Consider the following 17,855-nt stretch of genomic DNA (forward strand, 5'->3'; position numbering starts at 1 on the left):
AAGAAGGAATTGAGGATGGATAAGATAGAACTGAGGCTGGGAGTTCCCTGTACTCATTCAGGGTTATTGAATGGTTTTGGCCAAACCTGACTGATCCTGCCAGGAAAGGTGATAAGGACATCAGCAGCTTAGACTCCCCTTGTCTCTAGTTGTGGAAGAGGAGCTTGAGGTCCCATTGAGCTGGGGTTTCTGGCATGGCTGTAGCCAGAGGAAGGAGAGCCTATCAAGGTGGAGTCCTTCTGACCCAGACTACCCTGGTGCCCTGCATGCAGGTGAGTGGTCTGGGAAGCTTCTCCACACCATGGAGAGAGAAGGGTTGTCACCCAGCAGTGATGCAAGAGCATTAAGGCGGGCTTTGCAAGCAAGGCCTCCAGCAGGAGGGCCTGCCCTTTCTCAGCTTCCTGAGGCATTTGGGGACAGATGAGCAGCTGGCCTCGACAAACCAGCTGACGGTTAAAATTTGCTTCTTCAAGAAGGCGGTACCTTCTTGGCCTTTCTCCATGCTGGAATTCTACACCTATTTTTCTTACTTATACAATTAATACATTTTCATTGTAAAATAAGCCAACTTCAAACAACTCCGTTATATGGAGTGAAAGAGCAAATGTTCTCTTTCATAGCCTACCCCCAATCCCATTTCCGTCCCACATGTAACCACCATTCAAAGTTTGACACATAGCCTGCCAGGCTTCATGGATACATAGGTATCACACTTACACGTTTCCCTGCAACTTGTGTGTGTGTGTGTGTGTTTGATTCGATGATAGATCATCGACGTCTTTTTCATGTCAATCCATAAAGATCTAACCCACTTCTTTTTAACCAATAGCTAATATTCCATAATATATGTGCAAAGAAGTAAAAAAAAACTGTTAAAAATAACCACTTTTCACTGCTTTCTGTGGAGTGAGGAGTGAGAGTGTTGAATGGAGCTTCTGGGGGGATGGGGAGAGTTCACGTGGGGAAGGAGTATGGAGAGCTGCATTATCCTTTATAACAGAGGGGGAGGAATTTGGAGCCTCCCTCCAAAGCCGTCTGGGGTGAAGAAATGAAAGGGGACAGGGGAAATTGTGGAAGTAAGAATTTGCTGACAAGATGGAATATGAGGACCCTGCAAGCAAACCCTCTGTACAATCCTCACATCTCTAGTAAGTTTACTAAAGTAATGAATGCATTCCCCACCTCTTGAGTGTTTCCTTAGAATAACAATGCAAGGGTGGTATTATTGAGGCAAAGGGTTAGAATTTCTCTGTGGTTCTTGTGACATTGTTAAATTGTATCTCAATATATCACAAGATATACTATAATTATCTCATATTCTATAAGAATTATGCTGTTATTTATAATGTTTCCCTGTGTGAAGTGATTGAAAGGAACCCCAGTTTAAGAGGTGTATTTCTAGAATCTGACAGTTGAGATGATCTTTATAAAGTCCGGTAGATCCACAGATGAATGCGGATGCCTGCTATGTTGTGGTCCCTGAGCTACATTCTGATGCCAAGGAGGTGGGGCTGGCTCAGGTATCCACCTCAGCTCCCTACCTCACGGTGCTGACAAGTTGGGCGTCAGGGCACGCGTACGGAGAGTGGTCACAAATATTACAGATGCCATAGGCCAGAAGCAGTGAGTGTGTGGCATCTACGGCCCACTCTCTACACCCACACATTTGTCTACATGTTGATCACGGAACTCTTCCTTGCTGAGCCCAGAGGCTTCTTCAGAATTCTTCTCAACACAGTGCTCCAGACAGCTACTACCAATCATTCAAAATTGGATTGAATGAAACATATTTGCCCTCCCTTCTACAGGCTCAATCTAAGATAAGATTCTAAAGTGTTGCCTTTTCTAGAAAATTTAGTTTCCAAAATGTGCATTAGAATATACAACTAATGACACTTAAAATGCTATCCATGTCCCCCCAAAGCTAGGCGTGCACAGTTGAGAAAATCCTGGAATGCTGGCAAGAGGGGTGAGCAGAGCTCAGAGGGGAAACAGGTCTCCTGTCATCACTTCTTGAAGGCTGACCTTGGCCCCATCTGGTGAGCCTGTAAGCTCATATCTGAGATCCCAGCCCCTGGGGGAAGCAATGGTGGCCAGCTGATAGTGGCTGGGAGATACTCGCGAAGTGTTTGGGCACATCTTTTGGGACCATTAACCCACTATCTGGTAGGAAGCCAGGGTCCGGAATCAAAAGAGAAGTGAGAAAGGCCTGTTCTGCCTAGAGCTGTGAACGGCCTTTAAAGTCTCTCGCAGCATGGGTCTACGGTAAGGCAGTGATGCATTTTCTCTCGCAGCATGGGTCTACGGTAAGGCAGTGATGCATTTCAAGTGTTGAACACGAGGGCAGGGGCACTCAAGTCAGCAGCAGCTGGAATTTCAGGCAGAGTACTGCCTCGTGGTGCAGTTTCGACCAGGCACTTTCTCCACTCTGCTCCAACTCAGGCTTTCTGGTCAGATCAAGTCAAGTTCTGGGCTAGTTTGTTTCCAGGTTTGCCCTTGTTCAGGTACTAGAGTCCAAGAACTGTGAATTTTATCCTCTGGCCTGATTCCTGTAGCCAGAGCTTCTTCCCCAGATCCTCTCATATTTTTCAAGGCCCAGGCTTCAGTTGCAAGAAAGATTTGAAAGTATCAGCAGGTTCTGTGCCCTTTGGAGTCTACTGTTATCTCCTAGAAATACTTCTTGGGTGTCCTCTAACACTTCTGTTTTTCTTCCCATGAAATAGCAGGAAGGGGAGAGGTGGGCAAATTTGGACAACTCAGCAGACCCCCTGTTACATTCCAGATACAAGGTCTAGGCCAAAAGTGCACTTCCAATTGACCAGGCCAGACCAAGAGGACAATGACCAACCTCTTCCCCTACAGTCACACTTACTAGATTATTCATTCATGGCTGTTCAGGAACGGCCCTACATCTATTTGGTAGCTCCAGCTATTCCACCTCTTAGGGCTACTTCATTCTTCAAAAGTTGTACCATGGGTCAAGTTGTTTTACTTTTTTTTCCTTCCCTTTCTCTGGGATTTTTGCACCTCTACTGATGATCTGTAATATAGAGAACCCTTGATCAAGCCTTTGGCCTACTCCTCAGACAGGGTGATAAGCGGGCCCCTATGACCTAGTTGTCATCTGGGGCCTTCTTAGTATTTGAGCTCTGGAAAAGACTCTCCCACTCCCAAATTCCAAAGTCCAAGGAAGTCCGTAACATTCCCCAAGTCTACTGAAAATTCTCCTGGGCTTCTGCTTCTAGGCTGTTGCAACTGTGTAAGCCATCCTGATTCAAATGTCTACCTGAACACAATTCAGCCTTTCACTGGTATGCACAAGAGATATAATAAGTATTTGTGAACCTGGATACTCATTATATCACGAACCTGAGGGAGACAGGTCATATCACACACCCCAAAGCCTTCTTGTTGACATTTCTCTCCTATTTCTGTCATGTCTTCCTCCAGAGTATCCAGAAGTTTCCTTTCTCTTTTCCTGTGCAGAGCACTCCCCCATTTGACACCTCTTTTCCAGCTAACACTCAGATCTTTAAAACTTCACTTTCTACCCCAACAATTCTTAGGGCCACTTAGCAGAACTCAAAGAGGAGCTCTTGATGCAAGGGGTGGGGTCCTTGCCAGAGGGTGTAAGCAACACAAGCCTTTTAGAAGTGTCTCTCTGGCTGCTCTGTGGGGGTTGGATTGGACCGAGGAAAGAGTAGAGACAGGGAGGCAAGTTAGAAGGAAGTAGAAAAGATATCTGTTTACTGAATGAGTAAGTAAATGAATATTAAGCTGTGGATAGTAAGCTGTGGCTTTGGGTCTCTGCTCTGGCCAAAGGTTATTCTCTGCAGCATGTGCTGTGTTCTGTAAGGACTCTACTGGGTCTTCAGAATTCTGGAGGAGTAAAACACTTTCCTTCCTGCTCACCTCCACTGACCCAACAGATCCCCATTCTCTCCCTTCCTGGCCAGCCCCTTTGGCTGTAGCTCCTGAGATCCTATCCTGTTTTTCTCTTCACTCTCTGATGTTTGGAGGGCTTGGTCACAAGCCGTTACTAAGTCTGGTTCTGTTCTTTGGTGAACTTTAGTTTTTCACTTCTTGTAGTCTGAGCTGTCTTACTTAATAGAATGTACTATCTTTTTTCAAAGCCTTTCTGGTTCACATCACATATTTAGCTCACTAGAATCCCTACGCCAACCCCCTAAATCCAAATTTAAACTACGAACAAGTTCCTGTGGCCACGGGATGACAGTTTACATGAAGAGCCAAGGTGGCTGTCAAAGTCACACACCTTGGAGAGGGTACCCTATCTATTTAAGCCCTTATAGTTCTTGGGGAACCCATCATCCATGTGTCCCACCCTCAGAATCATGACTTGTAATTTTCCATTCCCAGAATGCTCTCACCATTCAGGAAAAAAAAAACAAACAAACATCGTTCCCACTCAGGAAAGACGAGGGAGGTCCCTAGCATCCCTCAACACTAGCTTTTGGAGAACCCCAAACAGGCCTCAATGCTTTAAGATGTTTTTTCCTTTTAATCTAGATGAAAGAAGGAAGATCACAAAAGAAGGCTTATATCCAAAGGGAATTCTTTTGTCTAGTACATGGTTTATTTTAAATGTGAAAGTTCAAGGTTATGAAAGCAAATGGATTGAACGGGGCATTTTTGAATTCTGAAGCACAGAGATCTCTCTATGTTTGGAGGATATGCTCAGAAACTTGTTTGTGCAATTTTAGTCATTGCTGAAATAAAAGAGGTACTGAGGCTGTAGAAATTGCGCCCAGAATGATGAGAAAAATAAATAAATGATGGTACAGGGTGCAGAATCCCAAAGTAGGAAAGGAGAGAAAATATGGTTGATGTTATCCTCATGTGGCTCCAGGACGCCCAGTTGAACAACCTCTTTCTGACATAAACCATAAGTTGGATAAATTTACTGACTGAATGGAATAAATTGGGCAGGTAAACTGCTCTCAAGAAAACTGATCTACAGACGTGTTCTTTCTGCTTTTTTTTTTTCATTCTTACATGATTTTGTTAAGATCTTTTTTTGTGAACTTGACTTTAGAATGCATTGGCTTGATTGGGCATCTTTGAGAAACAGATGTCCCATGGGGAAAAAATAGAATTCTTCCTCAGCACCTGGATTGAAAAGAAGAGCATTGGGCCTGGGGTGGTCAGGTCTGGCTCTTTCATAGAGCTGCTGTGTCTTATGTGAGGCATTTCATTTCTCTAAGCTTCATTCTCTTAACTGGGAAATAAAGACCGAATATTTTTTGAAAACATGGTTTGAGAGTAAGTGATGCATACAAATTGCTGTGTGTGGTACCCAGTGCAAAGTAAGAGATGATCTAATTTATAATTGAAAAGAATCACTCTGCCTTCTTTGTAGTGGCAGGAGAGAAGTTAGGAGGTGACTGCATTGATAACATGGCAAGAGATTATGGTAGCCTAAACCAGGGTAGCAGTGGTAAAAGTGGTGAGAAACCGTCTAATTCTGGTGATACTGTGAAGAGAGAGCCAACAGGATTTTCTTATGGATTCCCTATGGTGCATGTAGGGGAGCAAGGGGGGATCATGAATGACTCATGCTTAAACAGCTTGAAGGATGGACTTGCTATTTACTGAGATGGAGAGGACTGAGGGAAGAGCCGGTATCAGGGGTCATACAAGTGAAGCTGGAGTTGTCTATAAGACACTAAAGAGGAGGTGTTGAGTAGGCAGTTGAATATATGACTTTGGAATTGAGGGGAGAGGCCCCAACTGGACATCAAGCATTTGAGAGTGTTCAGAATGTAGATGGCATTTAAAGTCATGAGGTCAGATAAGATCCTCTTGGAAATGAGTGCAGATAGAAAAGAATCTAGATCTGAGAGCTAAGCCTTACAGCAGCCCAGTGTTACACATCAGGGAAATGAGGAGGAACAAATGCATCCCCCCACCTCCTTTTCTCCCTTCCTCTCTTTCTCCCCCCTTTTCTTCTTCTTTTATCATTATGAAAGGGGACTGTTCTATTTAATTCAGTTAACCTTCATTTGAACAAAGCTGCTTACAAAACTTTTTTGGGTTTGCTTTTAAAAAGTGATATATGCTCTTTGAAACATCAAAGTCTTTTAAAAAGAAAAAACGCCCAGCTCTGGGATGTAGAAGAGGCCTCGTGGTGCAGGCATCGAACCAGCAAGTCGAGTGCATCTGGAGATCAAGTTCCTCTCGGGATTAGTGAAATTGAGCTTTTGTTAGCATTAATTTAATGGTGGAATGTCAACTTGCAAACCTCAAAAATCCTTTTCTGCTTTGCATCTCTTTCCCTTTTTCATCCAAAAGAAAAACTATGTGAAGCCAGAAGGGAGAATCTGAGAAAGGTCTGACTCTTCCTTTGGTGAGATAAACAATCTGTTGTTTCATGGCACCAGCACAGAAATCCTGTGTTTGAAGAACAAGCTGAGACTACAGTGTTACTCAGAAAAGTGTAGGGGAAGGCAAGGTAGGAATAGCTCAATTCTTGTGATATGGGAGTCTCAGTGGACCATGGGATTTCTATGAACCAAGTAAATGACATGGTTGTTACAAGAGCCACCACAATTGTGGGTTGCATTCAAAGACATCTAATGTTCTGGCCATAGGAAGCCAGAATTCCCTGAATAGAAAGACTTCCAGTTGGATGACACCAGCATCTGGGGTTGCTGGCCACCATATTTATCTCATGGCCCCCACTAAGACTGTTAGATCAGAGGGAGATACCTTCACCTAAGGTACCTAGTGACTTAGGAGATCCGGCCTGAACAGACTAGCTAAGCCAGATGCTTTTGGAAATCTGAAATAATATAGTTGTCAGGTGCTTGAGGGGAGAAGAGGGCTACAGCAGAGAAGTCATCTGAGACATAACAAGGTGGTGTCCAGAAAAAGCAGGAGTAGAAAGGAAGAGGAGAAGGAGAAGGAGGAGGAGGCAGCAGATGCACAGGGAGAGGGAGAGAGAGGATGCCATGGCCTTTGGGAAACAGATATTAGGACAAACACAAAGAGTAGGGCCTCAAGTCCTGCTGGCTCTCTGCTCCCTGAGTCTGGATGTACTTCATTTCCTGTCCTTGGGTTCTGTAGGGGGTCAGTTATCACTGACACAAGCCCCCTCTCCCCTTCAGCTAGCCAGAGTAGGTTTCTGTTTTTCACAACTAAAAGAGTCCTACACTTTCCCCATCCCTTCTGGCCATTAGGTTCTGCCCACCCAGTTCTGCTCACTTGTCAGTCCAACCTGGAATTACTTCTTCCTCCCCTGACTTTCCCTGTTCTACTCTGCACTTGAAGCCCAGCTGAAGTTCCTACCTCTTTTATGAAGACCTTCCTGAATAGCCCAGGTCCCAAAGGCCTCTCTTCACCCTGAGCTTCTATAGCTTTTCTGGCCTTCCCTGCCAGCTCCATCTTTCCATGGGCAGACCAGTTAGTGGTCTCCTCGGGGGCATACCCAGACCCCATTTCATCCTCTGTTTGGCCTGATCTGTGCTTGGAACTGAGCACATCCCAGCAGGCATGTGGCATTGGCTTATCCACTGAGCCTCCCCAACTGGCTGTGTGCAGGCCTCTGCTCTTTCTTAGCAGGGATGTGGTGCCCCGCAGATTAGTGTTCCTTCGGCTCCTGCTCTCAATTAACTCACTTCCTCTATCCACAAACCAGCTCAAATATTCTCTCAAAAACCTAGATGCTGTCTTCCTACACTCCATCACTAGTTCTTTCCTTCTTCCCAGGTTATTTCACCCATCAGTTTTGGAACATCTAACATGTCTCAGATGTTAAGCTAGGCACTAAGGCCATTGTACAAGAGGCAGTATGGGGTAATAGTTCTAGAGTTTGACCGAATTAAAACCCAGGCTTGCTGTCTGGTAACTGGTAACCCTGGTGAAGTTACTTAGCATTCCCAATCTTTAGTTTCCTCATGTTTATTATGTTGATAATAATAGTATGTCTATCTCATGGGGCTTTAGTGAGGATTGAATGAGATTATCCATATGAGGTTAGCACAGTGGCTGACGCATGATAGATAGTTAGTGCATTGCTGTTGCCATTGCTGTTATTACTGGTATTGAGATGCATTGCCTAGGGGCCCTGTCTTTAAGGACCTCACAACTAGGTAGGGGAGGCAGAAAAGTCCCACCATCAAGTGACAGATGCCTACTCTGGAGTTTCGCTTTGGTGTACTCCAGTCTTCCAGTGGGCTGTGAATGGGATGCTGTTAGGCTGGGATACTGATTCCTCTCAGCTCCTTAGGTGGTTGGTGTGGTTCAGGGTTGCCAGAATTCCCAAATGACCACCAGCAGCCATGAATAGCCTTGTCTATTTGCCCTGCGTGCAGGCGTGTGAGCCATGGAAAGCTCTTCTCTGAAGGATGTGTGAGCACAGGGTGCAGGGGAGCCCAGAGGAGGGGAAAACTCATCCAGACTTCTTCAAAGAACAGTACTGCTTTCTCCGAAATCCCCTTCTGACTTCTATCCCCTGATGGAACTTCTAAGGTCACCCTGGTATCAGTCTGTCCTTATATCTTCCTACACTCTTCCTACACACTCAGTACATGGTTGCTGCGTAATGAAAGATTGAGCTTTATTGCCATCACATCTAACACCTATCTCACCAAAATCCATAACTAAGCCCCTGAAAATTGGCTTTTGATGCTTTTGGTCTATTTAAACAGCCCTCTCAAAGGTCCAATAGCTTATTCACAATCTTTAAGATCTCCTAGAGATCCATCTTACTAAAATATATTCCACCAGTCTGGATGTCTGGACCTCTGTCAAGCAACAATCCTTGCAATCCTGTATTTCTAACCATCTTCTGGGCAACTCCATCTGGGTATCCCACCAGTGGCTCAAACTGAACTCATATCTTCCTTTGCTAATGCACCCTTGCTCCTGGCTTCCCTATGGCATTATCATTCTCTGTACCTGTCCAGGGATCAAAACTTTGGAATCATCTGATCTCTTATTTCCATCTCCCCCCACACACATGAAGGTTGGGCACAAATTCATTGAGTCTGTCTCTTCCTGTGCACCCTTATTGCTGCTGCTGCCACTTCTCTGCAGAGTTCCACATGTCAATCTCCATTGGGATGTTTCATAGTCACCTAAAACTTAACATGTCCAAAACGGAATTCCTGAGTCCTATCCCCTCAGCTCACTTTCTTACCTCTGTAAACGACTTCATTATATGCTCGGTTTTTCAACCTGGTCATCCTTGACGTCTTTTTCTATCTTGAGGGCCACATGTTTATAGGGTATTTCAGGAGCACTCAGGCTAATGTTCAACCCAACCAACCCACTGTGGCCATGCATTGTTAAAATATTGAAGTGTGTCCCTATAAGGCCCTTGACTGCTCTCCTCATCACCCTAGTTTCCCTGGACCCTTCCCAGGATCCTCAGGATCTCCCCATGATGTGACAACTGAAGAGTTGATGCCCAGCATTGCAGGAGACCAACAGGAACCAGCCACTCCAGCAGGACAGCCACTGGTATCCATTCCAATTGGCCAGTGCCTAGTCCACAACAGTTAAAGTTAACTATTTTGAAGACAATCCCTGGTGTTACCCATTTTAAGAAAGAGGAAACTGACACTGAAGAAACTAAATAATTTCCCCATGGTTCCTTGAACTCTATCTCTAAAACCCACTCCATCTTTCTAGGACCTTTGACAATAATCCCCTGACTAGTTTCCCTAACTTAGAACAATCTTCCCAAACTCCAGCCCTCAGTATACATTGTCTCTGCTTAGAAACCTCCTGGGGCTCCTGGTCCCCGTGAAGGTTAAGTCCAAACTCTTAAGCTTGGGGTTCAAGGCTCCTCTGCAGTCTGACCTACTCAGTCAGCCCCTTGACAGAACCTGTGCCACTGCATTCCGGAGGGCTTTCCCATTGCCACTCTTGGGCTTTCACCACTTTTCCCTCTAGGAATACCCTCCCAGATCCACTCTCCACCTCTTGAAACCTTGACCTGTTTGGATTCATGACTGTCTCAAATGCCAACTCCTCCAGAAAGCAAACTTTTCCTAATGGCCCCACTTTGTTGGAATTCCTGCAGCACTTGGTTCAATTCAGTGATCCAACCCCAGCCCATCCATGAAACTAACCATGTTCTTCCTTACGGAATAGTTTTGCTGATAAAACCTCACCCAAGCTTACTGACAGACCTTACTGACAGCTTGCAAACCACTTTCACACACCTTGTGCCACAGATACTACTTTCTTTCTTGAGTCTTATACCATAAACCCTGGGAGGGCAGGGGTCAGGTTTTGCTTATACAAGGAGACACTTTATTCAGGTAAATAGGTTGCAAACTGGGGGAATGCAGCCTCCTGAGGAAACTGAACGTGTGCTCCCTGAAGATAAAGAGGAGACCTGCTTATAAGGAGAAAGTGTACCCGGGTCCCTGATTGGTTGATTTTTATGCAAATGAGGAATCCAAATGTGCAGTTTGATTGGTCCAAATAGCACTGACCTGATTGGTTGGAATTGCACATTCGATTGGTTGTAATGGAGCATCTCTGATTGGTCAGTAAAAATGCAAATGAGGATATAACTGCAGCTCCAACTGGATGGGCAAGTCTCAACCCATTGGTAGAAATATGGTTTTAGGAACTTGTTATAAGGTTCAGCTCAGAAGGCTGGAACTCAGCAGCTCAGTCTGTGACTTTTCCCTGATATGCAGTGTGTGGGAAAGACCTCTGTTAACAAGAGTGGCTAGACTTTGATTATGCATTTGGGCCCAGTTAACTACAAGGACTCCTTTTTGATAGGTATATTTCTTCTCGGGATAAACATGGGTAAGTCACAATCTTGAGGTGAGTGGAGAGAGTGGATCACAATGTTTCCAGTACTTGTTCCTGCCAGGGCTGGCCTAAAAGAAAGTCAGGATGCCAGGATTCTTTCTCTTCCCACCCCACCCCAGGACCACTCATGGATTCTCATTTTATTCATGGATTATAATCCTTCACTATCGTTAGATACTTTGATGCTAATATTGTCTCAGTTGTGGCAATGAGAGCCCCTTCAAGTCGTTCTGTGTCCTTTTGAGATGACACCATCATTTTTCTTGAAGAAGTTCCCTACTTTTTGGCACAATAAGATGTTCCAGACTCATCTTGTACTTTCTGTATCCCAGCCCTAGAAGTGCCCATTTCTAAAAAAAGCTCTAGATCTTTTTAATGGAGAATGGTATTTATAAACCAAAATCTGGGTGCAAAGTGTGCTCATTGCAACTGGAACATTGTTATTTCCTGGACCTCTCAGTTGGCAAAGCTGGGAAAGAGATGTATGTTTATGTACATATACAGGCCTGTCTGTATGTATATAAATATATACACATCCATCTTCCATCCATCCATCCAGTTCATTCTAATACTGCAAATCTAGTTTCTCTGCTTTCCATATTTGTAACTCTCTCCTTTGACAGAGAGAAATTTGACTGTCATTATTAACACTACATTTACCAATTTACTCAATCTTAGAATTCACAGAAAGTATTTTCAGAATTGCTAAACCCTATGTCTATTAAAATACCTACTCAATGTTCATTTGCAGTTCTTTTATTCTTTTAGCCTGAAGGCATTTAATCCAAATGCTGCATACAAAAACTACTTGAGGTAGTTTCTTCTCAGCCCTTTTTGTCCACACACTTTCAACTGTGCCCTCTACGTTTGCTCCATATCTCATTTCTGTCCCTGACCCACCTGGCTTTTAAGTGCAGGGCCTCTCTGAGGCACCAGAGCACCTGAGACCCCTTCTCCAGGGGTCATCTAGGGCTAGGCTGGGGCTTCCTCCTCCTCCTGGCTTCATTAGTTACCATTCCTCTGTCCTCTGGCAGTTCCAGAAATGTGTTCACTCATGCCCTCTCCCAGTCTGTTTGTGTTTAAGGAATTATACATACTCAGGGGGTCCTTTGCTATCATTTTAATGGGATCCTGGGAGAGAAAAGAGATGCTTTATGCTCCAGTCTCCTGTCTTGAACCTGATACACAAACATTCTGGAATGAGAAAGATCTGGGTTTACACAAACTTAGACACTGGTCAGCAACTTGAGTTCTCCAAACCTCAGATTCCTCATCTAAGACACAGGGGTGAGGAGCTCTACATCATATAGGTTTGGTGAGAACTGAGCGAGACCTTATATGTAAAGTGGCTGACACAGTGTTTGGCACAATGTTCGGTAAATGACACCTGTCATTGTCCCCTGGATGCAATTCCTGCTGATTTGGCCACTGATTTGTCCACTTACTCCTCCAGGGCACACTAAAAGCTGGGTATCACACACAGTCCCTAAGTATAAAAGGGACAAGGAGGTCAAAACTCTGAGTGCAGTCATCCCAGCAGTCAGTCCCTGAGCCAGCAGTGTTCTTGGCAAGATGCTGCTTCTCCTGGTCTGGCTTCCCTTGGTCTTAGGATGCGCATTTGGCCTGGGACTTTGCAATTTCTTCCCTGGCCTAGAGTCAAATGCCTATGGGGAGGGCCTCCCCGAGCTGTGAGCCAGTGTGCCTCCACCGGCCCACTGTTCTCATGCTGAGGAAACTTGATTGTCTCTGATGGGCCTGAGCGATGAACTGAGGATTTGGGTAGAGCGAGGCCAAATCCCTGTGTGGCTCCAGGAATGAGGATAAATATAGCCCAAGTAATTGCTCATGCTCTTTTAAGGACTAAAAGTCAGCTTCAGGCAAGCTGTGAAGCTCCATGACCAGGACAGCAAGGGACACAGTTCCTTTTTTTAGAGCTGTGGTCAGCACTCCTTGTGCACTGTTGGATCCTGGGCTCTGTGACACTACCCCCACTGAATCAAGGGGTCACCTTCACTAGTCTACACCCCATGAGGGCAGGGATGGGTCTGAGGTGTCCCTACCACACCCCGTCATCCAACCCAAAGTCTGGCACACTAAAGGGACTCGGTAAACCTTTTAAATGAATAAACGAGCAGCGAGAGGGCTATATTTTAAAAATAACACTTAGAATAAGCTCTATAGCCTTGTTACTGGTAATGTACCAATGTCAACTTTCAGGTTTTGATATTGTACAACAGCCATATGAGATGTCAGCACTGGGGGGAAGCTGGGTGAAGGGTACGTGGGACTGGACTCTTTGTACTATTTTTGCAACTTCCCATGTGTCTGTAACCATTCCAAAATAAAAAGTAGGAAAAAAAAACCCCTTTCGTTAGGCTCACACCCATACTCTTTGCCATTTGGAGGAGGCGGTGCTGAAAGATGAACTGATGAAATCCCTGTCCACGGCAATGTTTTTGTTTCATTATTTATCTTTAATGTAAACACATGATTTATTCTTACGATTCAAAACTTTATAAGTAAGGTAGACAGTGGATACTCTTTCCCTCCTCTAGGTTCCCTCCCATGGGCAACTAAGGTTAATGTTATTTGTTTCTTGTGCTGACTTTAGTGAGATTGTGTGTACACACATATATGTACTTGTAAGTGTGTATGTGTGAATATATTTGTGTGCATATTTATATACTGTTATATTAGCTTACTTTTCCACTTAACCGTGTATCTTGAAGGGTTTTAATATCAGTACACAAAGAGCTTCCTTATCCATTGTTATGGCTGTACCCCATCTTTTATGGTCCCAAACTGTTGGACATTTATGTTGTTTCCAATCTTTTTGCTTTTATGACAAAGTTGCAATGAATAATCTTGCTCATTTGTCATTTCCCAAGTGTGGGAGTATGTATGTAGAATAAATTCTTGGAAGTGGAACTGGGTCAAAGGGCATCAGCCTTATAATCTTGATAATGCTGAATTGCTTTCTATAGAGCTTGTTCCATTCTACACACCCCCCCATAATGTTTTTTATGAAATGCTCATGTTAATGAAGTGATTTTAGAAGTTATTTAGTGACCTCTTTGTGAGTCTGGTGAACGCTGTGGGTCTGCACACAAGAGAAACACGAGTCACACAGTGTTTTGCATGCAGTCTTAGTTGGCTCAAAGACCGTGGAAGGCTCTCTGCAAACCCTCGTTTAAGGAACCCTGGCTGAATGGGAGGACGTATGGTGCAGGGGAAAGAGCTTTAGGGTTGGATGTTGTGAGTTCACATCTTAGTTCTACAGCTTACTGCCTGTGAAACATCGGGCAAGTTGTTTCACCTCTTGAAGTCTCAGTTTCCTTTTTGATGGAAATACATAATAATGCTATTTAATAGGGCAACTGTGAGGACACATACATACACACATGTAGAGCATCTAATATAGTGGTTGGACCAAAGCGGGTGTTCAATATACAGTTGTGCACATAGACACACATGCACACGTGCATACATGCACTCTCCCTCACACGTGCACAAGCCTGTTGGTTCCATTTCAACCTGTGTTTCTAGTTGTCTCTGTAGCAACTCCCACTGGATTCACAAGATCAGTCTTTGGCACATCATTCCCAAAGTGGAGTCCTTGGACCAGCAATGTAAGCATCACCCGAGGGCCTGAATTAAAGTGCAGATTCCTGGGTCCCACTGTAGGTATGGGGCATTAGCGTTTCTGGAAGAATGGTCCAAACAGCTTCACACTGGGGATTCTAATGTGCAATGAAGTTGGAGCAATAGTGCTAAAGAGTTTGGTAAGTTCCTTCTAGTACCTGTACCTGCAATAGGAGTTACCACCATGTGGCTTTGCCAGGGGAAGCCTGTACCCAGTTGATGGTAGGTGTAGACACCAGAGAAAAAACATGATTAGTATCCAGGACAGTCTCTTCTGGTTCCATCTACAAAAACACAAGTATTTATGGGTGTGACAGCAGCATGCACAGCATTCGCATCAGGAATTTCTCTCATAATAACCAGGGAAAAGAGATAGTCCAGGACCACATGCCTGTGGGCCAGGATCAGTGCCTGTCACGACTGGCATGACTGATCCATGGCCAGCAGTGGGGGTAAGAACTGTGCACAGCCAGGCAGCATCACCAGGGTGGGTTGGGGCCACAAGCCTGGAAGCACCAATCCCGAGAGCTCTCAGCACTGGTGAATACAGGACTGGTGAATACATTCCGGGTGACACTGATGGCCCACAGATAGAGGTGCCAGATTTAGCAAATGAAATATAGAATGCAAAGTTAAATTTGAATTTAAGATTGAAAAACCTGTATTTTGTAGTATAAGTATGTCTCATGCAATATTTGGGACATACTTACACTAAAAACGTTATGTGTTGCTTATCTGAAATTCAAATTGAAGTGGCGTCCTTATTTGCTCTGGCAGCCCTACCCAGGGCCTCTCTGAGCTGCCTCTAACCTCGGAAGAAGGCTGGAGCCCCCATGCGACTGTGCACTGCACTCAAGGTCACTGAGGAAAGAATAAGGACAGAGTGTGGACTTCCAGAAGAGGGGGAGCCCTTCCTCACCTGTGCCTGGGAAGGAGCAGGAAACAAATGTGTGTTGGTTGCCACCCGTGAGTTGCTAGTAGTATGCTAAGCCTTTCAATATTTTTCCATTCAATTCTCCTGCAACCCTATGAGTCAGGTGTAATCACTACTATTCCCACTTTAGAGATGAGGAGACTGAGGCTCCTCAATGTTAAGATGACAGGGCTGTTGAGCAGAGGAGCAGGGATTGAAGACCCTGGGGCTGATGCCAGGTCTCAGATTAGCTGAATCTCCCAGACCTTTCTCTCTGGTGATCCCAGGGGTTTAAGGTGGGAACAGCCCCCACCCCCAAGTCCCCAGGACAGGAAATGTTCCCACTTTCTCCTGGCTCTGGGCCAGGGTCTTGCCCAGGCTCACAGGCTTGCTGAGGATACCAGGCTGAGAGGCAGATCTGCAGAGTACCCTTGGTCCCAGTTTGGCCAGGACAGTGCCCGGAGGCACGAGCTAACCACGGACGTTGCCTGCACTGTGTGGGTGCCCACAGGAGGCACCCAGGGCAAGCTGCTGCCTCGCAGGCCCAGTCTGCCCTGAGCCCTGGGCCAGCCTGGTCAGCTTCCCTGCCTTTAGCCCGTGAGCAGGGCCAGAGGGTGCTCCCGCAGGAGCTCTGGGCTCTAAGTCCCAGCCCCTTGGAGGAGGCGGGCAGCTGAGGCTCCACAGCCAGAGGCTTCTCAGCTCTGAGCTCCGGAGCCAGATGTAACATTGACCTTAAATGGTAAAAGCTCCCCAGAGTGAAGAGAGGCTGGCCAGAGGAGGAAAGGGGGAATAACTCAGTTTTAGGTAAGTCGTGTTATATCCAAGAATAACCTGCCTCTTCAGCTGGGAAGTGGAAGGAAACTTCTCCTCCTTAAAGGTACAGGGTGCTGGGACGGGGGTGCTTGACTTTAACTTTCCAGGGGTGTTGGCTTTGTTGGGTGACATTTCTGCTGACTATTTTTATGCCCTAATTTTAAAATAAGAAGTGAATCTTGCCAGTCCTAACTTAACTAATTCGTGCTCCTTTAGCTTGCTGTTGGAAAGCGCAGACAGGTTAGGGTGAAATGTGGGTTCTAACAGGACATCCCCACTCCCAGGTTTCCCATGGGCCCCTTTGGGGCCATCGAGTGTCCCCAGATTATGTGAGTCTTCACTGCCTGCTCTCCCTTTCCCAGCCCTGCTCTGCTTACTGTGCCTCTCTCTGCCCCCTCAACCACCCACCCCATTCCGCCCTCCGTCCCCCTTGGTCCCTGTGCTGTTCCAGCCCTGTGTCCATCCTTGACCTGACCTGGTTCTGTTCCTGCCCCTCCTGCCCTGAGCCCCTGTTTTTACCTCTGTTCCCATCTCTCCTTCTGTGTCCAGCTTTGCCCTCCTGAGCCCTTCTTCTGCTTCCCAGAGGGGGTGTGTGCCCCAAGCTCCACTCACTTCCAGGAGCTCCGTGTGAAATCTGTTCCTGGAGCGAGCGGCACTCCGCCTGGCTTTCTCCAGAAGAAAGGCCAGTGGGAGCCAGAGGGGCAGCCAGCTGTCTTGTTCCCTCCTGCCCAGTAATCAGCTATAAAGTCGAAAGACACCCTGCAGCCTGAGTAACGGTGTGGGGTCTGGCATCCTGGCAGCCACTCCCACCTCCCAGAGCTTTGCATTTGCTGTCCTCTTAGCAATCTTCAGGCTGCTCTATGGGGGTCTCAGTGGGAAGTAAACAGCCCCGGGTTTGTCTGAGCTGGGTCTCCTGCAGGAAAAAGAAGGACTGCTTCCCAAAACTGTGAGGCTGGGAACACTAGGGAGTCACAGCCTGCTAGGGGCTATGTCGTCCCCACCAGGGGGCAATGACAGGCTGGTGAAACAGGTAGAGTTATCTCCCCAGCCTCACCCCGACACTTTTATGGGGAGGAAGCTCAGGTTAAGTGACTTGCCTCGGGTCAGACTGCTAAGGTCAGAGCTAGGACTCTAATCCAAGTCTGTATGACTTTAGCTCCAGTGCTCCTGCCCCGCATCACTGATGCGAGTGAGCACCCTTCTGCTTTGAACATGTCCTGTGAGTTCTGACCTAATGGGCAAAACAGTTGTCATCGTTATGTTTGTTCAGTCCATGATTCAGTGGTGTGCATGCGCACACGAGTGCCTGTGCACGCATGTGTATGCGTGTATCCACAGCAGATGTACCGTCCTGTGCACTGGGTAGTAAGGAGGGCACTCCTGCATTCCCTCTAAGAGCGTCTGTCACCTGAGGGGTATAACCATGTGTCAGTTGCTACAACATGATCAATGATCCCCATTAACATGTTTCTGGAAGAAAGAAAACAAGCAAACATGCTGTTCTTACTATGCATCAAACACTGTTCTAAGTACATCCCATGTAGTAATTCAAGACTTCCACAGCTCTACAAAGCAGGATCACTGTTATTGCTCTCACCTTGTAGATGGGGACATTTAGCACAGAGATGCCACACAGCTGGCCATTGATCCCAGGCTACCCAGGATGTCTGGAGGCTCTCCTCTTAAACAC

The 17,855-nt window shown here is 45.9% G+C and overlaps 1 protein-coding gene across 5 annotated transcripts in view; it reads left to right on the forward strand.

Annotated features, from left to right (window-relative positions):
- The first annotated feature begins 15,938 nt into the window (after nucleotides 1–15,938).
- The window catches only part of IRAG1 (inositol 1,4,5-triphosphate receptor associated 1), a 112,635-nt gene continuing 110,718 nt past the window's right edge, over nucleotides 15,939–17,855 (forward strand). The window contains exon 1 of one of the 5 annotated variants that reach the window (XM_071221437.1): nucleotides 15,939–16,156. The gene's annotated coding sequence lies outside the window, so the exon portion shown is untranslated. Of the gene's footprint in view, nucleotides 16,230–17,855 lie in introns of all 5 variants that reach the window. The other 4 variants (XM_053924977.2, XM_053924980.2, XM_053924976.1 and 1 more) reach the window with 4 other exon arrangements.

The sequence above is a fragment of the Desmodus rotundus genome, chromosome 5 (genome assembly GCF_022682495.2).
Source record: "Desmodus rotundus isolate HL8 chromosome 5, HLdesRot8A.1, whole genome shotgun sequence".
In the NCBI taxonomy this organism is placed as follows: Eukaryota; Metazoa; Chordata; class Mammalia; order Chiroptera; family Phyllostomidae; genus Desmodus; species Desmodus rotundus.